This window comes from Limulus polyphemus, unplaced genomic scaffold (genome assembly GCF_000517525.1).
Source record: "Limulus polyphemus unplaced genomic scaffold, Limulus_polyphemus-2.1.2 Scaffold4147, whole genome shotgun sequence".
Classification (NCBI taxonomy): domain Eukaryota; kingdom Metazoa; phylum Arthropoda; class Merostomata; order Xiphosura; family Limulidae; genus Limulus; species Limulus polyphemus.
The window spans coordinates 47,814-60,364 of NW_013669757.1; the positions used below are offsets into that span (position 1 = coordinate 47,814).

Below are 12,551 nucleotides of genomic sequence, written 5' to 3' on the forward strand. Positions count from 1 at the left end.
GTATTTTGCAAAATACTAGTCTACTAAAACATAGCCAAGACAAGTTACTTTGCACAAAGCAAAGGTCAGTTTTTTGTTATTTGATCGGTAACATGAGTGCACGTGAGCCATGTCATTGTAACTTCCGTATTGTTAGCCAGGCACGGCTGAAAGGTCAATATAATAAAAATAATAAATATACATAAATGTATAATGCTATGAGATTTAAGCTATTTAGTCTAAAAATTTACATTTACGTGTTATAATTTGTGTTCATTCCAGAACGAAAGTGGCATAATTTATATTTATTTCCTAATTTTTACGGTGTTTGCGAGATTGGTCAAACCTACCGAACCTGTACAGAGATTTAATGAAAATAACAGATGAAAAATAAAGCTTTTTCTTAAGAAATGTTTGATAACTATCTGGATATTATAAAGATTTCGAATGTGAAATTTCAAAATTTTCTGATGCATAAAAGTATTTTTAATCTTAAAATGAAAATTACTTTGCATGATAGATGGGCAATATGTGAAATGAAAAAAGCACGAGAAAAACATTACTCTAGAAACCTTAAGACTTTATAAAAAAAAGTGATATTTTGAGTATGAAAGCATTGATAATCTGCCAAATTTCATTAACATTCACTTACTAATTTAAAAGTTATAGCATGAAAACTATAGCAAGCACAAAATGGTTACAAGGTCGGCCCCAAGGACCAAGCTCAAACTGAAAGAGTTAACAAGGCACAGAAATGGAGAGGAATGGTGAGAAGGTGATGCAGAGAGGTAACTATCTGTATATATATATGGAAAATGTTAACTTAAGAAATGTTACTTACCTCTCTGCACCACTAACAGCTAGAATCCCACACTGAACATGGAGGAGAGGTCAGTGCTGATCAACCACAAAGACAAATTCTTTCTGAAATAGTAACAAAAAGGGAAAGCTCATGGAGTACGACTTCCATGAGACTGGGGGTTACCTATTGGGAAAGCAACTGGTGGGGGACAACATCCTTTTCAAGCAGGGAACACTCTTCATTCAACTTGTTATATATTCATTCATATATTACATTAACAACACAGATAGATTTACAGTAGGAATACTGAGTTAATTCAGTGTTTGCTTACAACTGACATTATTATTTTTATTTAAAAAACTTGTAATATTTAAATTAAGTTAGTGTGACTGATTTGGAATAAGATAAAATAAATTGTATTTGAAATGACTATAAGAAAAAGTTTTTCAATGTAGAGGGTTTCTTCACTTTTTAAAATTACCTCGACATGTTATGACAAAAGCATATATGTAGTTCTGACAATGTTTAATAAGTGAAAACTTTGTATTAATGCAGCAAATTATAGCAGTAAGTCTAGCTCTAATTCTAAAAATGCTGAGCATCAGATTTGTATCTTCCTACAGTTAAGAAACTAGTACCGTTACAGAAAAATGAGCTTAGTTAAGTTTCTCCTTATCTGAGAATCTTTTCAGATAGACAGATACCCCTCTGCATCAAGAGCTATTACCTCATGCACAACTATAATGGAATTTCTTGCTCGTGTCACGAGCCTTTAACAAACTCCCACCCATACACATGTCTACATGTATTGCCCCAGCCAGCCCACGACAAGATCATCAGAATGCTTTAGTCCTCCATGTCATTCACAATGGTTTCCTCAAACCAAATGGTTAGAAGGCTAATCAGAGAGGATGCCATTTTAGATTTATTGTTAACCACTAATGAGGTTATGGTCCCTAGAGCAGAAGTAAGAAAATGAAATTCTAATTCCTCATTATCAGAAAGTCAATTCTGAGATTATGAGACAAGATTATTAGTGAACTGGGGTTATGAGTTAAAATGAGATGCTGGACAGATTAAAAAAAACTTATTGCTTTTAATTCAAGATAACAGAGCTGGACAAGCTTAATTTGCTTACTAATAAGAGAAAGCAGAAAATCAGGTATAAATGCTGTAAGTTTAAAAAGTTTAAATCAATAGATAGATAGAATGACATTGTTACAAAAATGCTAGGATTTGGTTAAAAATGGGATTCAAAAATCCAAATGAGTATATGAGAAATCACTGGGTGGTGATGATGTTAAAACTAACAGCAAGGATTTTTTTTAAGTATGTTAAATGTAAGCAAAATATTAGAATGGAGACTGGGCCCTGAAAGGATGCTGATGGTAATGTTTTATTAAGACTATGAGATAGCTAAGCTATTATATTTCTTCTTCTCTTCTGAGTTTACAAGCAAAGATATTATTGATATTCCTGTATTCAGTGCAAAATACTGCATTGGACATGAACCATGTATATATTAATCTGATAGCAATAAATAAAAAAATTTAGAAACACATAAAGAAAATCTTTTACAGGGTTTTAAAGGATGTCAAAGATCAGATCTATAAGCGCCCCTCCCTTTCATTTTTGGTAGGTCACTAGACAATGGGCAAGTGCCTGGAGATTGGAGAGTTTCTAATGTCACTCCTATTTTTGAATGAGGTGATACAATTACACTGGAAATTATAGAACAGTTAGTTTTACTTCTGTAGTGGGAAACATGTCTAGACTCAAGAAAGACACCTTGCAAAATCATTTAGTGAAATATAATGTCATAAAAAAGCCAACATGGATTCACTAATGGAAAATCTTGCTGTTAAATATTTTGAAGATTTTACATGTTATCTGGATGATGGAAATGGTGTACACTTGTTGCACTTAGATTTCCAGCAAGCTTTCGATGAGGTGACACACAAATGATTAGCTAAGAAAATCACATTGGTGGGGGTTGGGGTAGGACTAGTAAACTGAACTGAAGGACAGTAGGTAGAGATAAAGCAAACAATTGTTACTGATAAAGACCAGTAAAATCGGACCATTATTACTAGTGGAGTGCCTAGAGAGATAGTGTTTGGACTTTTGCTTTCTTCTTATTTACAATAATGATATATATATATATATATATACAGGGGAATAAGTAGTAAAGTTTGCACATACATGACAAACATCCAATTATTTCTAGCAGTACTGAAAATTCTCAGGTATTACAGAATGACTTGAATCAGTTGGTTAGTTGGACAAATGACCTTAATTGTAGAGTGCAAGATAATACATATGGGTTACCATAATTTGGATCATACATTCAATATATCATAAAATACAGATAATATGATATCATTTGGGAACAAACTCAACTTGACTAAAGATCAGATCTTGGCAGAGTTTGTAAATTATTCAAGTCAATGATACAGTGCTCTTGTGCTACCTGAAAAACTATCATAACTCCAATGTCTACATATAGATATTGTCAAAAGAAGTTATTAAATTTGTGTACAGATTATTAGTTATTTAAGCCTCACTTGGAATACCGTATACAGTTTTGATCTTATCTAAGAAAAGATATCATTTTAATAAAAATGGTTCAGAATAATACCACAGGATGATTCCTGGGATGGAAGGATTGTCTTAAGGTGACAGGTTAAGATTTCTTATATTTTCTTGACAAAAGAATGGTAAAATATAACCTGAGATTATCCAGGGAATCAACAGTATAAAGGCCTCTGATAGTATGAGAAGCTACAGAATTACGATTTGAAAGAGATGGGCAAAGCTCTAGTTAAGACAGCAAATTAAACTTTTATTTCATCGTTTTGTTTACCATACACTTATTATTCCTTCTATTGTTTAGTTCAAGTATGAAGTTTTAGTCACATTAAAGTGTTAACTCACCTTCTATCTAAAACATGTTGATTTTGAGAATGTTTGTTTGTATTAGGATACTGACATGAGCATCCCCTAGCTTACAGATATTAATGTTGTGAAAAATTATGTTGATTTATAGTAATAGCTAGTCAAATGAGATGTAACCTCATGGTCTAACCACTAAATAAAAACCCTTCCTTGACCTTAAACGAGTTAGTTCATGAGATATAGTTAGAAAGAATTACTGCTAACTATTGCTTGACTAGCACAGACCCACAGAACATTGGCAGTCAAAGTAGTGTCTTTAATGCAATAGTACTTCTTTAAATACAGGATTTCTATAATAATACAAAGGAATCCTAATCACAAACATCGAAATCTATAAGTCCACTTGTCTTAGGCTTAATATTAGTTATGCCTTTATTAAGTAAGGCCATGTTTGATAAAGAGATATAGTAACACGGTAACTTTTGTACAGTTTTTCCATCAGTTTAGTTAGGGCTATACTTTACCATACTTAATACTATCAATAAATAAACTTATAACCTTATTCTATGACCTAACGTTAGATCTTTCTAAAACCTTTGTTAAGAATTTAATGTTGTACAAAATGTCTACTAAAGTATATTTACATCAGACTTTTGTTTACATCCATTGAAATAAAGCACGTAAGAAAGCACATTTAGATAGTAAGGTTCATATGTTCAGGATAGACAAAAACTGAGTATTAGTGAAATAGATGTTATTGATTTTGAGAAGTGATTTAATTTTGGAACATTGTATTATTCTCTGGAAAATTAGGTTTTTTCTTCTTCTGATATCTATTTAAATTAATAACATAGAGATTTATGTTGTATTATTTATTAACAGGCACAAGTTTAAACATTTTTTTTTATATTTTAAATAAGTGATAAAATTTGCATTCTAGTTGTTTGAAAGTTTTATTTTGGAATTGTGTTGTTATATTCTAATAAACTGTTTTTTTGTTTGACCCTGGTTGTAACGACATTTTGTTTAGTCTGTTACAACCAGTTTTATTTTTCTAATAGAGTGATTGGCAGTAGTGGAGACAGGCACTTTAAAAAGTAATAAATAATTAACTGAGAAATAAAAGATGGGTCAACCCTTTCAAGACAGGTCACAGTTACAGGCCATGTCATCTTGTTTGCTGACTCACATTCAAAATTTTATTTAACTACTATTTCATGAACTTATGTCAATAAGTTTGGTATCAAACTGTAGATTATAATTCAAATTTTAGTACTCTATATTACTCAATTTCTTATATTAAAATCAAATATTAAAAAAACAGAGATAAACATTGATTTTTGTGTGTCACGTGGTATGTTGAATGTAGCACTGGGTCAAATTAGATGTTTGTGAAGTCAAAATATTGACAAGCTAGAATATAAAATAAGAAAGAGGCATAATTTATATTTATTTCTTAATTTTTTACGGTGGTTGTGAGATTGGTCAAATCTACCGAACCCATATAGAGATTAATTACTGAAAATAACGGATAAAATATAAAGTTTTTTCTTAAGAAATGTTTGATAACTATCTGGACATTATAATGATTTTGCATGTCAAATTTCAAAATTCTCTAATGCATAAAAGTATTTTATGTCTTAAAATGAATATTACTTTGCATGACAGATAGACAACATGTGAAAAAAAAAAGACATGAGAAAAACATTGCTCTACAAACCATAAGACTAAATTGATATTTTGTGTATGAAAGCGTTGTAATGTTTACTGAAAATCTACCAAATTTTGTTAACATTACCTTTCTAATTTAATAGTTATACCATGAAAACTATAACAAGCACAAAATGGTTATGAGCCAGTGCTGAAAGTTTTTTTTCTTTCGTTCAAGTTGGGTATGCAAGCTGAGCATGAAGGACCAAAAGTCTGTGTGTGACATTACGACACCCAACCTCCTTCAATAACCAGAAAACTAGTCATTAAATCAAGCTCTGATCCCCCAAATATTAATCAGTAATTTTCATAAACTTCTGTACTTTCATACTCTATTATTCTAGATAAAAAATTGTTACAATAATTAACCAACCTGGTGAAGAAATAAAATTGCCCAACTGAAGGCATTTCTGAACTTTTCAAATCTTAAACTTATTACCACTTATCTTCTTGCCCTCGGAATTTAATACCAAACAATCTGATGTCTCAATTTTTTCAATTCACTTAATCATAACAGTTTAATCAGTTCAGACCTGATCTTTCTCCTTTCAAAAGAGACTTGAACCTATTTTCAAATGACAATTGAGACATCTCCAAAATCATCCTACATGTAGTAACATTCCTCTAAATCTTCTCCAATAAATCAATGTCAAAACTAAGATATCTGGACTGAAACTGCACACAATACTCCAAATGAAAACTATTCTGCTAATTTTAGAGAATATGCATTGGACCTGTTGAAGTCTGCTGATATGCATGAAGTTAAGATTTTCATAAAGAAATCCTAGTTAATTTAAGAAATAAGCAATATGGACACATCAAACTTTATCTTAAAATATATGTTTATAACATGAACCCATAAATTTCTTAAAATACATGTTTATCAAATCAGAAAAAATTATACAATTATCTTACACAACTATACACACTTATAAACACAAATTAAGCACTAGTGACAAAATTAGCTGCCAATATGATGGAATTAAGTCATTCTTTAATTATTATTCTCACAGACTTCTCTAGTACAATCAATAACTAGAATAAAATTTGCACATTGTAATATATCTCAAAAAAAGATTAATTTACTACACCCTCTCTCTATCTTATAAAACAATGCATTTATAATAAGTTTTTCATGAAACTAAAAAATAAAAGTTTACCAATGAAAGTTGGCAAAATTTGGATGACTAATGCAGTGGTGTAACTAAGTCTCTCAAAGGTGTTCGAGATAAAAAATTCTGTTGCATTCCCAATGCTGTTGCATTTACCACAACTGAAAGAAATCTACAAAGGCTGATAATCCTGTTTGGAAAATAAAATCTGCCTAGTTAGCAGATTACGTTTACCTTGTGAAATCTGAAATGTACGTCCCTCGGTTCTACCACTTTTGCCATTAAAAACACACAAAAGATGATGTATAAATCAAATCCATTCCTTCTATAAGATTCCCTGTGCCTTTCTTTTCTTAAGTGAAAATAATTTTAAGAACCTTAACCTGTCCTCATATGAAAACTCCTCCATTCTTGGAATAATCCTAGTAGAGAAACTTACTGTTTTAAACAACATTCTAAATTGAATCTCCATTAAAAAAACCTAAAATTAAAACCTGGTTTGACAGGACGAAGTGTTTTAACTGAAAAGGCTCAGAAGTTGTGTTAAGTGTTATGTTACAAAACAAAGAAACAGATATTATAGATTTTCTTACCCCACTAACATAAGCATGCAACACTCATTTGAAGTCCTATCATGTTTATGTTTCTGCCTTTGCTTCTAACATCCAGTGTCAAAGGAGACGTCAAACTTAACAGTGAGAAACAGTGCCACTAACCATGACTAGTAACTGCTAATGACTAACGTCCTACATCAATTATGTTTGAGCGAGGTGTATTTCCAATAGCTTGTTCAAAATATTTGAATAAAATGTTAACATAAAAAGTGCTGTAACAATGTAACAAAATTACAACTTATAACACTTAAATATGTAAAAATATTAACAACATTACTAATCTAGGTCAGGTTCAATGCCTCTTCATTATAATTCATATTACCTTACAAAACTAAAGCTACATTCAACTTCAACTGTTCAAGTTCAATTGAACAGTCATGTTGGAAATCTAAGGATAAAGTGGTATATACTTAGCAACAAAACATGTAACCAAACTAAAAATAAAGCTGAAAAAACTATAATTTGTGTATAAATTATGCTTAAAAGTTAAAATAAGTGTAAAATACTAACAGTAACATCGTTAGGGTCTACATTTCTGCATTAGAATGGAACCGTTTCGTATATGTACTATAGTAAATGTTGTACGGGTAGCAGTATCTCCAACGGGTCCAACAACAGTCCTACTTTTACCAATACCAGTGTTCGTTCACTGTTAAAATTTTCAATTCAACTTTGCAAAGCCAAATTCAGAAACACATTCAACTCATCATTATACCAATCAAGCAAAAGCGTATTGTAAAAACTTTTCAAACGTGAACATACTAGTTTCGTACTACAACAGGTACATCTACGATACCTATATACATACAATTTTATATACAACGTAAGCCTGAAGTTAACACTGAACAGTTGGCAGAAAAGAAACTTATTAAATAGCCTGTAGAGGGCCCAATGTTTGTGTATTGTATTTATTTATTTTTATAGTTTTGTGAAGCGCTAAGTTACACAATGTATATTTATTCTTATACGAAAATCACATGCTCTCTGAATGCCTATATAAATGCTTCGTAAATTAACAGATAAATTTTTACTATAAATACTTTTTTAAAAAGTCTCCATTTTTATGTACAACAGACTTGTAATGTTTATTAAAAGCTTGCCAAATTTCGTTAAGATGCAATTCGTAAATTGAGAGTTTTAGAATATATTGCTTCATAGATTTACATGATCAACAAACTAGTACTAAAAACAAAGAAAATAGAAGAATGAAGCTTCTTGTTTTCATTAAATTATAAATAGAAATTGAAACAGGTCTGTTAGTCCTACAAAATGAGCATGAATGTGGCAAACTTTTTTCGAAGAAATTAATTAATTATCTTTAAATGGACCAAATAATTAAAAAAAACTGACTAAGTGACAAAACATGTTATAACATTTATGTCAGAAGTGGGATTACTTTGATGAGCATTGATAACTACTTTATCCCACGAGGTTTTTGAAGTAACACATTAGATGGAAGTATTCAAACCGAAATTCCGAAACAGATTAAAGAGGAAAGAAGAGACCTTAACCGAACTTATAGAATATTTGTAAAAGTTTACCCAATTATTTTATCTAGATGATCGCTATCAAATGATGGTTTCATTGACACATAACCAAACTATAGATGCAATAACAGACGAGGATATGAGAATTAGGTTGGAGTAAAATAGGTGTACATCTTCAAGTATAGCTCAGCAGTTAAAGTTACAGAGAAGCAACTAAAGGTACCACCTAAAAGTTACAGGATCATTAGTTCAAGTTGTTAGACATAATGGAAGAAAAACACACAATACAATAGATGTTTCAGGAACTGCAGACAGAAGGTTGTAGGGAATAGAAACACCTCTCAAAGGATGTCAGAAAAATGAAACACTTGTAAGTATGGGAAACATGGCCATTATAGCCAAGACTGCAATAAATGAGCACCTGCTATTGAACCAAAGGTACAGACCCCAACTATATCAAAGGAACAACAAAGAGCTAACCAGACATTGAGAAAACAGGAATTAATTGGATTTATGGAATGAAGTTTAACTGGGAATACTCCAACTGAAACCTTGCAGTGTGCTAATCAATACTGTTTCTACAGCTATAATTGTTAAACGAGATTTGATAATGAAAGATGGGAAAGTGCCACCATAGGCGAAGAAAGAAGAGGTATTGTTGTGAACAGCAAGTGAATACAAATTCTCAGCCAGAGAAAAGTCAGAAGTTACTCTTACTCTAGGAAGCTTTTCTACACCTCATTACGTGTGGGTAATTAACATTAAAGAAGAGTGCATTTTGAGAACTAATTTCATATGGATGTGAGGTTAAACTCGCTTCAACAAGCTTCACAGTCTATGAGCATAAAATCCCTGTGCACTACCTGGCAAATATCACACCAGATGTTGGACTTCAAGTGACAAAAGGAAGGATGATCACTGAACCACCTAAAAGTAAAATACTTATGCTACGTATTATTAGGAACAGAATTTTATCTAGTGATTGGGGTGTACTAGAACAAAACACTTTGGCATGTCCTGATGGATTAATAGTTGGAAAATTTCTCATGAATTTTAAGAAAGACTTAAACTAGCTTGTTATAAAATGGAAAATCACTATGACATTTAAATGCTGATAAGACTAGATTTCATTGAAATGACATATTATGGCTAAACTATTTTCATCACAAAGCAGAATGAGATCTAAAGTTTATTAAGTTTTAGAAAGGACCATACATTGTACTAAACAGAATTAATGATCTAGTTTACAGAACCCAGAACGACAGGTCAAAGGTCATCCATGATGATTATCATCTTTGAAGTGACATCAGTGAGGAAACGACCACGAGTTAACCCTAAAGAAGAAGTTGCCAGCAGAAATTCAACCCATGGAACAGTCCAGGCTTTCTGTAGAGACTACTTCAGAAGTTCGCCAAGAATAGAGCAAGCAGTGGATTCGTTTGGTCACTTATCCAAGAAGAACTTTCCCTTTGACAGAACAACAAGTGATGATGTGGGAAAAGAGGCTATACCCTTTGTATACCATAATACAAGGGAAAAACAACTAAACATTTTTGTTGAAAAGACAGTTTAGTATGCTGTTTTATTTGTGTATTGCGATTGTTAAAGAAATTTTACAGTCCACGCAAGAGAAGTGAAGTGCCTTAAGATTTATTTTTAATGTTTTTAATGTTTTAATGTGTTCGTTTGTTAATTTTCCGTAAAAATTCTTCCCGAAGAAACTTTAGTGATACAAGTCCTTTCTTAAATACAACTAGTTTATTCTTTCTTAATACAACTTTTCAATACACTTAATTTCTACAGTCACGCTATAATTTAAACAAACGCTATAATTCACAATGAACGATTCATGCGCTTGACTCAATTGTCCGTCTCTATCTCTGTCTGCAATTCAATTACATTGTTGCCATCACTTCTTGGTGGTCTTATATACAAGAATGCCGCACATCTAGTAAACACTCGAGACTTCACGAAGGGACATGAAATTTTTAGAAGCTCATGACATGTTACCAGGGTCACGTGACTACCGCTGTCGTAACACTATATATACTTGATGGGAGGGCATGTTGTTATAATATAGAAAGTTTTTGGGGTGAGTAGAAAGCGAGTACCATGTAAATAAGAATAAACTGAAACAGTTATTCAATTGGTAATGCATTTGAAGTTAGCATATGAATTAATAAGTATTAAACGAATTTAGTTCAGTATTATTTGAGAATAAAATAGAGAGTAGCGTCTTTTAATTAGATTCACTGGAAGTTGAAAGTGTGATTTAATTATAATAGAAATGCAATATAATGTCTTTTTTACTTGAATTCATTGGACTTTAACAGGTATGAATAAATAACTGCTATGAAGAAAAAGGAAGCAGTGTGTTATATATCTAACATCAAGGTGGCCACAGTCTAATAGCTAGTTGTTTTTGTTCTCTGTATTATTTCAAATACCTGTGCCAGGTCTTTCTTGACTATTGTAATTTTAGTATAAAACTGCAAGTTCCATGACCTCCTTGAGTTGGTCAGATTTATCCCAGCCATTCAACTCGTCGTCCTCTTTCTGATACGGAGTCCAGGTTTCCATCTAATTAGCTGTCTGAGCTTTGCAGTGTTGTTTAAGGTGAACCACTGTTTTTTAAAAGTTACAAATGTTACATGTGGTATCATAGCTTCATTAATGATGAGGGCAGTAAAGAGGGGGTACATGTCCTGACATTTTCGTTCATCATTATGGAGGTCAACTGGATTATAGAGATTGATGTTAAAGGATTTATCCTCAGTCTCTTGAATGCTTTTGCGGACTTTAATACTGGGAAGGTTTTCCCACAAGCCCCAATTGTTCATTTCACTGAAACATGCTGATTACTTCTTTTGCCCTCTTCTTCTCCATCTTGATACGTGACTGTGTCTTAGTTGACAAAGTGTGCTGTGCAGGTTGTGAAACTGGCAGATTGGGCTCTAGAATGCCTTGCTTGTTAGGAAGCTTCTATGGTTGATTTCGGAACTGTAGGTGCAGCTGCTGTTGGGTAGGCCTTGAATGCCCTGATGTATCAACCAATAATAGCTCTTCTTTCATTTTCTCTGTTTCAGCATTCGATAATTTTAAGTCAGTCCTTTGTACTGAAGCAAGCAAGTAATAACCTTTTGCAATGAAATTTTAGGTTGGTTAGCAACATAATTAAAGCAAGAAACCTCATAAAAGCCTAGTTAAAAACAATATCATCAGAAAAGCCATAAACGTACTTTTACATAGAAAAAAAATATGGACTGACAATGGTTTGTCAATTTGGTTTATCAGAGTTCAGCTAGAACTGCACATTTGAAAGTTGAAGCAGTCCAGTTTCAACTGGAAACTGCTTCATAAGTAGATTTTAAACATTCACTGTCAAAATGTTTACCATAATCGAGTGTTAATTAAACGCATGAATGTTCTGGTCCAGTAAATCTTCTATGAAACATACACCTGATCAATATAAAGCCATGCTTTCTTCTGTATTGTTTCCTTGTGGTGAACACATATATTACTAACTAGTGTTTGAATGTTATATAAAAAGAACCCAGTTATATTTTGTCTTAATCCAAAACTGAAAACATTTTTGCTGCTAGTATCAATGAAAATACTGGATACTCTGTATCTTCCTCTCATGAGGCATAGTCAGTAACGATAGTTTCAATTTAAGTGTCATTTTCTTAACATCCAGATCAAATTCTTATTTTGTGAATCTTTAGTTGCCGAACAGCTGTGTTCTCTGTGTGTTTTATTCAGTTGTGAGATACAGAACTCATGAATAATATCATATGTAATTCCTATATACATGTACAGTACCACACACACACACACACATATATATATATATATATATCATATATACGTATAGTAGTCGTTTACGTTAAGTACTACCAACGAGTACGTCCGACCCAAGTGTACTTTAGTAGAAGTTACGGTAACCTAGTTT

The 12,551-nt window shown here is 32.1% G+C and overlaps 1 protein-coding gene across 1 annotated transcript in view; it reads right to left on the reverse strand.

Moving 5' to 3' along the window:
• The window catches only part of LOC106470658 (coiled-coil domain-containing protein 186-like), a gene marked incomplete at its 3' end in the record, with an annotated part of 55,573 nt that extends 47,646 nt beyond the window's left edge, over positions 1-7,927 (reverse strand). The window contains exon 1 of the mRNA XM_022399290.1: positions 7,623-7,927. The remainder of the gene's footprint in view (positions 1-7,622) is intronic.
• Between the last annotated feature and the right edge of the window lie 4,624 nt (positions 7,928-12,551).